This window comes from Paramormyrops kingsleyae, chromosome 4, assembly GCF_048594095.1.
Source record: "Paramormyrops kingsleyae isolate MSU_618 chromosome 4, PKINGS_0.4, whole genome shotgun sequence".
NCBI lineage: Eukaryota > Metazoa > Chordata > Actinopteri > Osteoglossiformes > Mormyridae > Paramormyrops > Paramormyrops kingsleyae.
This window is the reverse complement of record NC_132800.1, coordinates 38,628,257-38,636,495: the sequence shown is the minus strand read 5'-3', so window position 1 is coordinate 38,636,495 and position 8,239 is coordinate 38,628,257.

Below are 8,239 nucleotides of genomic sequence, written 5' to 3'. Positions count from 1 at the left end.
AATGAAAGCATGCTTGGCCCAGAATGTGAAGTGCAATGGCACTGCAGACCAGCAGGGGAGTGGGGACAATCGTGCTTGGGCACGGTACAAGGAAACTGGGCCAAAAATGTGAGTACATCCTTATTGATCTGAGTGATTTGTACCATGGAATTCACACAAAAATGCATTATTCCACTAGGGGGCACATCAGAGCTGCACATCACTCATATAAACATTTTAAAGTAAAGTATAGCCAGTAATTAACTATGATGATGCTTGTATTAAATCTATAAAATATACAGTGATCAGCCCTCCACCTGCGCATCCCACAGCAGTTTGGAAAGTGTCCTGAGCATGGACTGCACACGCTCCTGAGCGGCCATGCTCTTGTGGCAAACAGGAGCAGTTCAGTCATCATCCAAAAGAGGAAAGAAGTGAATCCTATTTAAAATGGGCATAGTATGTCCAGTATTAAGGTTCCCAGTAACCCGTCTCTATTAAAAGCCATGAATAAGACTACAGACACTATAGGGCACTTTCACACTGACCCAGATGGCAAATGGGCACTGCTCTGCATATACCTTCAGTCAAAGTCCACAAAACTGGTGTGGTCTACTTGTACACAAGTCCAAACCCGAACCGGATACATACTACGGATCCATAGCAGATCTGAGCCTGAATTAACATGGATCCAATTAAAATCAATGTCCTACGTTCCAAATCTGTAACTGATTTACACGTTTGCAAGTAGCTCATCTGGCGAAAATTTTATGCACATACATCTGTATTTATCCAAAACAAATTTTCAGCATTATTTTTTCTCCCACTAAACTATAAATATTACGGTCTATATATGTAACAAAACAACCAACATAGCGAAATGAGTCTGAACCGGAGCCGGGCCAAATGTTGATCAGAAACCCTATCTGGCCCGGTGACTTTTTGCAAAATGGACCAATACAGGTCCGAATCTGCTTTCTGGATTTGAAACAGATAAGGGCCATATCTGGACCAGCGTGACGGACAGCATGGGAAGGGAAGAGTACACTTGTGCAGGATCAGGTACGGTGAGTGGTTTTAATGAGGCACCAGATTGTAGACAAAAACAGTCCAGTTCAAAACCCGAGAGAGCCGAAAGAATTGTAGTCATGGGGCAGACAAAAGTCGGGCAAGACGGGTTTCAGTAGTCGGAGGACGGGCAATGATAAGGCAAGGAGCATAGGCTGGCAGGGGGGCTGGACAGGTTTTGGGGTCAAAGGGCAGAAACGGTTCAGAAGATCGGTAGATAGGTAGACGGATACAGGAACGCTTGAACTCACGGGTAAACCAGGAATATCTGGTGAGGTGTGCTGCCTTGTTGAAAAATGCAGCTGTAGTGTGAACCGACAGTTAGGCCTACGTCTATTGATCAGTGTTACTTTGTCGAACAATGCTACGGTAAGGCTACACTCGCTCACAGGCGTGCCAAACATGCAGAAGAAACCAAGTCAATTAGATAAACTTGCAAACATCTGGTAGGAGGAGTAGCCTCATAACAAGAAACACTGGCGAGAAGAGGCATAGACAGACCGGGATTCTCCTGGAGACATAGGCGTAGGTACTGGGACAACCCATGTGACATCATCGGGGATCCCCCAGGCTGATCTCTAACAACCAGGGAATTACAACCTGAACAGTATTTGCATATTTACAGTGTATAACAAGATTAAAGTCAGGCTGAAGAGACAGTGATTGCATTTCTAAGCAAACGCAGACTCAGATAGAGAAGTGTCTTCCCTCAGGTGCCCCTTCTATTCCACTCCATGGTGCGCGTGCTGCCACAGGCAGTACCGGCCTGCCTTTAGACAATCATCCTAATGCTGTTACCTTCACAGTTAGGGGGGGTGAACCTGAACTTCTCTGAGTGGCCACCAGAGGTGACTCAATAAAACTCTGAGACAGTGTCACTGTGTATCCCTGAAAGTCAGTGTCTCAGCAAATGGGTACATTTGAATTGTTTTCTTAAGGACATAAGCAGCATCTTCTCTTCATAAATTTGGCCATGAAAACTTTAATCTTAAATCTGACAGACTCATTCAGAGTCAACTTTTTTAATAACAAAGTAAAACACTCATGCAGTTAGTTACTTAACATTTACATCTGCTGCATCCCACATTAATAGGATTCACTGCAGATACTAACCTGTCTTTAACATAAAGGTTATACTCAAAGGATTAAGCCCACAGAACCAGACCCCCATCTATCACTGAATGCTCATGTCTTGCAAAAGTCTCCCTCTTCCATCTATACAACTTTGGCCGAGTCAGACCCTGCCTCTCACAGCTTGCTGCCATTTCCTACATCAATGCCTTCATCTCCAGCTGTTTCTCATGGGCATCAGCTCCAGGTCCCTCAACAAACCTCAACTGGCCCAGGACTCACTTTCTCACCTGCAACTAAACCCACCATCACATTCCTTCTGTTCTCCATGGCTTACACTGGCTAACTGTGAAATGCTGGATCCATTTCAAAATTCTACACCTGACTTATAAACTGGCACGTGGCCACACATCAACAATCTTGCTCTCCCTCTATCTGTCTGATTTACATTTCCGCTACCAGCCCCTTATACATTCCTCCTTTGGTTTCCTCACTATCCCTCCATTTAAACTTCCTGGTTTGGTGACTGAACTGTCTCTAGGGAAACTCCCCATCTCTGCAATCCCCTTCCCCCAGATGTTTGTAACTCTGTCTGCAAATCTCCCCTGAAACCTTGTTTGTCCAAAACTTTCATATGCTCCCCTCTCTAATTTTCAGGCTCCCCTCACTTTACATTGTCCTCTTTGATTGGTGCATCGCCTGTCCTCCTCGCTGTCTTCATCATTCCCATTGGTACATTCTGTGGTTTTATTACCTATTGTTGTTACATTTACTCCTCTATATGTATCCTGCTAAATTGCTATGTATTTATTTATTACTGCATTACGTCCCACAGTCTACATACCCTAACATAGGGTTCCCAACCTTTTGATGACCGTGGATTGGCATATGTTGTGCTCTTGCACTGGCTGGTTAAACTTGTTAACTGTGGGAGGGGTTGCTGCCAGTTAATCTTGGGAGGTGGGAGGTTCTGTTGGTAAAACTTGTTTAGCTGCTTCTGTTTTTTTTCTTCAGATTTGTTCGTAATCAGTGTTTTGCATCTTTATCAAGCTGTCTGGTAATTTTCCAGTCTTATTATCCTATTTACTGCCTCACTGTGCTTTGTTTTCTCTCATCTACTATAACAGTCATTAAGTTCTTAAAGTGAATCTAGATGTATTCATCCATCCATCCATCCATCTTCTATACCTGCTTGTCCTTTGCAGGGTTACAGGGGTCCAGAGCCTATTGCAGAAGTTACCAGTGTGAGACTGGGAATAACCCTGGACGGGGCACCAACCCTTCGCAGTGCACACACACCATTCACACACACCACAGTCATACCCAAAATCAAATGTATTATTATTATTATTATTATTAATAAATACTCACAGACTACAGACAATTGAGAGGCATCAAATCATTTAAACACGTGGTTTTTTGACTGCAGATGAATCTGTTCTCAAGCCCAGGTAAAGATCCCATATAGCAAACCAGTATTGACCGATTACGGCTGTCATCTGCTAGTGGTGGCTGACTACAGCCCATGATTATAAGGATATACACCAGAAATGAGGCAAGTTCACAGTGCAGGTTAGAGCAGTAACTTATCATACAGGCCAGATCCTACATTACTAGTCTCGGGTCAGATTTGTCTTTGCAGGCCACCACAGAAAAAACAGACCACCGAAGAAAAAACAAGATCAGCCTATGGTTTTGATTTCAGAGCCTCGGCTTCACTTGGGCCCAGCTCGATGTACAATTTTGTGGGCTGCATATTCACCTGCTGTATCGGGTGCAGTTTCTTTGTCCACATGACCCACAAAAAAAAGAGAAAACTGAATTTTATATTGTGTCCTGCCCTGTTTCTGTTGTCAGACAAAGGAATGGGCATGAAATAGTGACTGAAACGCAGCCCATTAAGACTGCATGGTAACCAGCAGTCACTTTCAAGATGCTGCTCTGCACTGCTAAAATTATGATTCACCAAATCCATTTAGCTGTTGTACATGCAATTCAAACCAACTCTGTGCCAAAAGGGTTTTTGATTTGGCAGGTTCACTACACCCATTTTTTCAACACCATTATGTCACCAAGAATTACAACTGCCCTCTCCACAATAGGCTCTTCGAAATTCGGTGGACTAATCATTATGAGGTGACCAAGTGTGTGGTTGACAATGAAGAGGTGATCCTTGACATCTTGTCAAAGGTTGGAGATGATGAGGATGCCTCTTAATCAGGGCAGAGCAGCAGCAGAGCTTGCATGTCAACTTAATAAGCACAAGTTCTTTGTCATTGGTAAGTTTTTGGTTCACGTTCTTGGCATTTTGGAACCTGCTAATGTTACTTTACAGTCGCAGTGTGTAGATACATGCAGTCCCAGAGAGGTGATTCAGTCATCAGTTGAAGCATTGCAAAGTCTTTGTGTGAATGATGCTGTCTTGACCCAAATTTGTGGTGAAATCCCCAATGAACGTCCATTAAAATGCCAGAGAACAATGAGCAAACATGCAGGTGACTGGTGTTCTGTCCTTAGTGGAAGAGGCTTCGCACTAAGGAGGCATTTTAGACTGGGCATTGTCAGAGAACAGGTTTTCAGAGAAGAATTTAGAGGTGCCTTCTCCCAAAGTCTGCTAACTTGTTTCTTGATGTTGGTACATTATAGCCCCCCTGGGAACTTAGTGGTGTCTCAAGGAATAAATATGCGGCACTAATTTGTAAAACAATGTGTTTCATAATTTGTTCTTAGATAGCCCATGCTTTGATTTTGTATATGTAATGTTCTTCCTGCTAGTTTGTTCATACATGTTGCTGTATTTATTCTGTTAGGGGGTTATTCTGTTCAATGGCATTTAGTCTGTCAAATACAACAGTTGTCAGTTTTTGTGGTATTTAAGGTTCAATGCTGATCAGTGTATAAAACAGCTTAAGTAGCCAAGTCTGGCAGCATTTTGTGCAAAAATTCTATTTTCTATCTGAAATAACCCTTTTCAGTAGAAATATGTAATACTTGAAATGTATATAATGGGGGATGGTTCACACACACACATACGTCGGGTAAACATATCCTTATGGAGACCGCTCATGTTGTGGAAATTTCACGATGTAGGACTCAGGACAGCGTAAAGTCTTTTCAGCCTTCAGTTTATTGTGGTATCTTACAGCACGGGCCCTGGGAGATACCGCAGGAGTTCTCCCCCAAGCCTCTTCTTACAGTTCTTTTTATCCTTTGTTTCACGCCCTTTTTTGGCAACAAACTCTGCTTTGCTCTGAGGGTCCCTCCTTATGATGCCACCTGTTCCTGCTGCCCTTTCTGTCTCATTCTTAGTTACCTTGAGTTCTACTGTGTGTTTCCACACACATGGAAAGAACCTATATGAGGATATATGCGCATATATGAAATCTATATGCAGTATATATGCGCATATATGAAACCTATATGCAGTATATATGCATATATATGATGATATATATGCTGCATATATGCGTATATATGCCACATATAGGCAAAATTGAGGTGCATATATGTGCATATACAGGCCATATAGGTCTCCTGTATTGCTTCTTTATATCCACATATAAGCCCTATATGTACATACAAGATATATCTCCTATATAGCTCATGGCAGGATCTGGTCATTTTAGCTCATATCTCACTTTGGCAACTGTCATACATGATGCCTAGCTCATATTTTCTATTATCAAGGCAATAACTAAGAACTAACTAAAAAAAAAAAAAAATGCAAAAAACTTATGTGCGAACACGTGAAATTGGTATGACATGCAATTGGCATGTTATGGAATTTAACTATGGAAAATAAGTGAGAGGAGATGGAAAGCTATGATGTCTACACGTTTTCCTGAAACATTTACTATGCAGTCCCATGAAACATTTACTATGCAGTTGTATTTAGAAGAACATTTCTTTTTCACGCCAACCTTCGGAGGGAGAGGGAGAAATAGAGGAAAAAGAAAAAGCAATTTAACAGCAACAGTGGCACAGATGAGAGAGCGGGTTGTCCCATGATCGGAAGGTTGAGGGTTTGAATCCTGGCTCCTGCAGGTGTGGACTGTCGTTGTGTGACAAGACACTTTCTAAATGTAAATAAAAAAATTTAATTTCTACATTTTGGGCTTTTATTTATGTTGTCTAGCAGCTATGGATTTTAATAATTTTAGTAATAATAATAATTTAATAATAATTGAATAATAGGTGAACATATAGGTGAACATATATGTGCATATATGTACATATAATATAGGAAAACGGCCAATTTTATATATGTCACATATATTAAAAACCTATATCAAAACCTATATTAAAACATATATGTTTATATAGGTTATTTCCGTGTGGGCATATATGGTTTGCTCCGGTATTTCAGTGCTTGCTATTTCTTGACTAGGGCCTGATGCTATCATCTGACCTTGAACACATGGTTCCTAATGGCCTAGTGCATTCTTCTATTGCTAGGAGATTATACATGTACATAACATTTACTACTTTTGTATTACATTTGGGTATTACATTTGAATTTTTATCTCACACATATTCATTTCTATGGGAAAAATGCTAACGCTAACTATGACAACCTTAACCCCTACTCAGTCCTAACCATAACCATAAGTAGCCAAACAAAATGCAAGAGTTTTTGCATTTTTAGTTTTTTCATGGAGTCCTAAATGTGCCCCGTAACAGATTGTGGTTATTGGAGCTGCAGAAAAATTACTAAGGTCTTGACCTCAGTGTCCTCAATGGCAGATACAGGCTAGTGGTGTCGATTTGAGTAGTAACGAGTAAGTAAGTAACAAATACCAGTCTGTAACGAATCGTTATGAGTATTCAGCCGTTCAAGGATTCATTCCCGACAGTAACGAAATGACTGATCAAACCGCCCAATCGGCACTCGCCATGCACTGTTTGCGGCAGTTCTGGCTGGCATGCAGTTGCAGCTGGTTTCCATTATCTGAAGCCTGCGCTCATTGACTGCACGTTGTATGGCCCACATGTGAGTCTGATGGGGGGGCGGGTGCTGGGTCACTGCACTGGCCGGGGTAATTAGTCGCCCATCGCCATTATAACGACAGAAGATATAGTCTTTATAGAAGCCTATATAGTTACGGAACTGTTAGAATAGACCTATTGCATAAATATTCATAATAGTAATGACAACATTCAGATTTTTCTTTCTTATAATCTTTATTCAGTAGGCCATATTTTTTATATAGGCTCTGAGAAAGCAATCGTGATTGCAGTTCTTACAACCAGTAATAGCATCATGCGTCAAATTGTCTCCCTGTGTTTGGTTCCCGTGCTTGTGTTAGTCATATTAAGGGCTCTAATTAAAGAGCTCCACGAAAAACGAAAACTTAAGCAATATGTAATTTTTTTTTTATATTTAGATAAAATTCTAATTTCAGTAACAAACTGACTAACAACATATAAGATTAATTTACTTGTTTAGAGACAACATGCCTTAAGTAATCTTATAAAGAAAGAAAACTATACAGAATAAAACTGGAAAAAAATTCAAGATTTTCATACTTAATTTAAGCAACAGACATGAAAGACAGATTTGCCTATAACAATATGCAGTGGTGTAAAGTACTTGAGTAAATGGACTTCGTTACTGTACTTAAGTATTTTTTTGGCTACTTTGTACTTGTACTGAGTATCAAAAATATAAGCAACTTTTACTCTCTACTCCACTACATTTGTGACTGAATATATGTACTCTTTACTCCACTACATTTGAACGGACGTTTACCGTTACTCGCTACATTGTGATTGCGTGCGACAAGTCAGGATCTTTATCTACCACGGCTAATTTCTTCAAGTATGTCTGGCTGCAGCCTGCAGGAGGGCGGGGTTGGACATCCAACCCCGCCCACATCCAACCCGGCCCATTCGTACCGCGAAAGCCACGCCCTTGTCCAACACGTCTTAAAGCGGAAGCCAAAGCGAACTCGCAGAACGGAACCGTTGTAGTACCTGTTATGTCATTAAGTTAAAAATCTTTAGTATCCCAGTGTAATAACAGTGCTATCTATTATTTATTATTTTGTTTGTTAATGTTTCTGCTAGACACACTATTGACTGTCAATTACTGCACAAAGATTTTACTGTGGGACCCGCATGG